The sequence below is a fragment of the Octopus bimaculoides genome, chromosome 5 (genome assembly GCF_001194135.2).
Source record: "Octopus bimaculoides isolate UCB-OBI-ISO-001 chromosome 5, ASM119413v2, whole genome shotgun sequence".
Classification (NCBI taxonomy): Eukaryota; Metazoa; Mollusca; class Cephalopoda; order Octopoda; family Octopodidae; genus Octopus; species Octopus bimaculoides.
This window is the reverse complement of record NC_068985.1, coordinates 14708239-14711859: the sequence shown is the minus strand read 5'-3', so window position 1 is coordinate 14711859 and position 3621 is coordinate 14708239.

The following is a 3621-nucleotide window of genomic DNA, read 5'->3' as shown; positions in this document are numbered from 1 at the left end:
GGTGGCGGGGCAATTTTAACAGATGATCTAAAGCAGGGTCCTCCACCACTTGGCTACGAATTAATACCGAGCCGTGGGATATTTGGTATTGGGTGGTGCAGAAAGAATAAATTTTAAAATCTTATTTCTTTTTTATTCGCTAACATAGTGTGCAAGTTTTTTTTTTTTTGCATTATACATGTATTATATACATATAAATGTAGGCGTGGGTGTATGGTAAGTAGCTTGCTTCCCAACCACATGGTTCTGGGTTCAGTCCCACTGCGTGGCACTTTGGGTAAGTGTCTACTACTGTAACCTTGGGTGGACCAAAGCTTTGTGAGTGAATTTGGTAGACGGAAACTGAAACAATCCCGTCGTATATAATATGTTTGTGTGTGTGTGTGTATTTGTATGTCTGTGTTTGTCCCCCCACCATCGCTTGACAACTGATGTTGGTGTGTTTGTGTTTGTCTCCCCACCATCGCTTGACAACCGATGTTGGTGTCTTTACGCCCCCGTAATCTAGCGGTTCGACTAAAAACACCGATAGAATAAGTAATAGGCTTACAAAGAATAAATCCTGGGGTCGATTTGTTCGACTAAAGGCGGTGCTCCAGCATGGCCACAATCAACTGACTGAAACAAATAAAAGAATAAAAAAACAAAAGAATACACTAATCCCTCGTCATATCTCGGTTCACTTATCACGCACTCAGTACATCGCGGATTTTTCTGGCTCATATATGTAAGTTTATATCGCGGACTCCTTGGTATATCGCGGGTTTCTGCAGCTGATAGGTATTTATATATACTTTTTATAGATTTTAGTTGTTTCCGTGGGAGGTTTTGGAACGTATCACCCGCAATAGTCGAGGGGGTCACTGTATTTACAGTGGTTTGTTCTTCATACACAAACGAAGCATTCTGCAAGTATTGAACAATTCAGTTCTATATTTAAGAGACGAGGAACTATGTATATTATTTACATTATTTGCGTTATTTACATTTGACGGATATTTGTCCTCATCTTGTTTGTTGTTAACACAACGTTTCGGCTGATATACCCTCCAGCCTTCATCAGGTGTCTTGGGGAAATTTCGAACCTGGGTTCTCATATATATATATGATGGCCGTCCACTCGTGACCGAGGAAGACCATTGCCGACCTTCAGGAACATTGTGCGCTCTAGGACTAACTTATATTTCGCATTTGCGGCTCTGTTGGTGGCTAATGTTAAGTACGATACACAGAATGCTATTTTCAACTACTACTTTTTCTGTCGCTTATAACAAATTTAAAACACAAATATTTTCTTCGAAATTCTGACTACAGTGCTAAGTTCTTCGAACATTGCACTGGAATTATTTGGATTTAAATATTATGCTTAAACTATAAAGCGGCGAGTTGGTAGAATCTTTAACGCGCCGGGCAAAATGCTTCGCGGTATTTCGTCCGTCTTTACGTTCTAAATGTAAATTTATCCTTTCAGAGTCGATAAAATAAGTATTAGTTGGGCCCTAGAGTCGATGTAATCGACTTAGCCCTTCTCGAAATTACTGGCCTTGTGCCAAAATTTGAAATAAATATTATACCTACACTACGGTGATTGTTTTTGTTTTTATTTTTATCTTTTTGAATACCCGAAATGAATGGCAACCATTAGAAGTCTGGATAAAGGATTGCTTTCGTCAGAAATTCAGGTTTTAACATGTTTGATTCAATAATTGGATTTATTCCGAAAATTAATCAATTCGATTCACATGGTATTTTGCTGACTGGTGACTGCATGATCATCCATTTTTTTTCCGAGTACGGAACTATCGGGTTGGTGCATAATTATTGCGTCTTTTTTTTTTTTTTTTGAAAACAAATTTAATCCAACAAAAACAATAACAATATTTAACAAAAACATCTTTAAATGACGGTCTGACCGTCTGCCAAGCAAATGGGAAGCAGTAATTGAAGTAGATGGTGAATATACTCCGGAATAATCATTTAAAGATGTTTTTGTTACATGTTGTTATTTACGTTGGATAAAATTTGTTGCAAAAAAGCCGCAATAATTATGCATCTGCGCAATAGTTTTAGCTGAGATGTTTGAGATTTTAGGAAACCAGAAAACATTAGGGGTTAGGTTCCCTGAATGACCTGTCAACTGATAATGATCTAACGACGCTAGCCTGTTGCTCATTATCCAGTGACGGACTGACTAACAGACGACAAACGTACAACTACCAGACGATAATGTATTTTAAAACAGGTATTTAAAATACATTATTGAAATTGCTTCTTGAAATAAAAAGTCATCAAGGAAAATGTCACGCCTCGTCAGAGTAGACAGATTTTCCCCTCCTGGCCCCATTTGATTAAAAAAATCCACACCACTGCGCCAAGAAAACTGTTAGATTTACGCCGAAGATCTTCGAGTCTTAGTCAAGGGCCCGGGAACAGGGGGTGCAGCGGGTGCACCTGCACCCCCTAGAATTTTCAGGGGGTGCAAGATCAAAATTTGCACCCCGTACATAATCTTACCAGTCGCAGAAAAAAGTGTCTAAAATCTATCGGTATAAAATGCTTAAGTTCGATCTCGTTTCAAAACATAGAAAAAAATAAATATATAAATAAATAAAGTGATGAAGCTAGCATAAAATTCCCTAGGGAGTTTAGGACCACTAACTTCTGAAGGCAAGTAGCTTCAAAATACAAAAAAGTAAGTGACAATAACAACAGTAGCAGCAACAATAACAACAACAAAACCAGCATGTATGGTTAATTTTGACTATATAGCATTACTTGAATTATTGAAGACAGCTCCCATCCAGTTTCTGTCTGTCAATACTTCTCTCCATCTTTCAGTACCACTCCCAAGTTCTTTGTAATTGGTGTTGCTAAAGACTTAAAACATTGTTGAATGGATTCGACCGTTTGACCCCAGTCTAAAAATAAAACCCTTTCAAAATTCTTTCAGTAGAAAACGACCATTCAATACTCCATACCATTATCAGCTTGACCACTGCCTTTTTTTTCAACTCCAACTTTAGCCTTGATTCACCTTTTCATTAAATCTTTACTTTCCTTTCGTCTTTATTCCTCTCTATCTGCTTGAGTTCCTTAGGAAATAGTTTCCTTTTAGCGTTACTACTAACAAATCGTATCTTAAAGACGTAGTTTAGGCAGAATGCCTTATATATTGACCACTTTCATTTTTTATCTTGCCTTAATTCTGTCATATTATTAATCAAAAGTCTTCCTGCCTATATATAAAATAGTATCTGCGTCATATCTGTTTCCGATACTAAAACTCTTAGTGCAGAGAATGTAGCTTGGTATCAATGACAATCTACACTTTTTTAAGCAAAATATTTTAAATATGTATATTAGGCGCAGTAGTGGCTGTGTGGTAAGTAGCTTGCTTACCAACCACATGGCTCCGGGTTCAGTCCCACTGCGTGGCACATTGGGCAAGTGTCTTCTACTATAGCCTTGAGCCGACCAAAGCCTTGTGAGTGGATTTGGTAGACGGAAACTGAAACAAGCCCGTCGTATATATGTAAATGTGTGTATATGTTTGTGTGTCTGTGTTTGTCCCCCCAACATCGCTTGACAACCGATGCTGGTGTGTTTATGTCCTCGTAACTT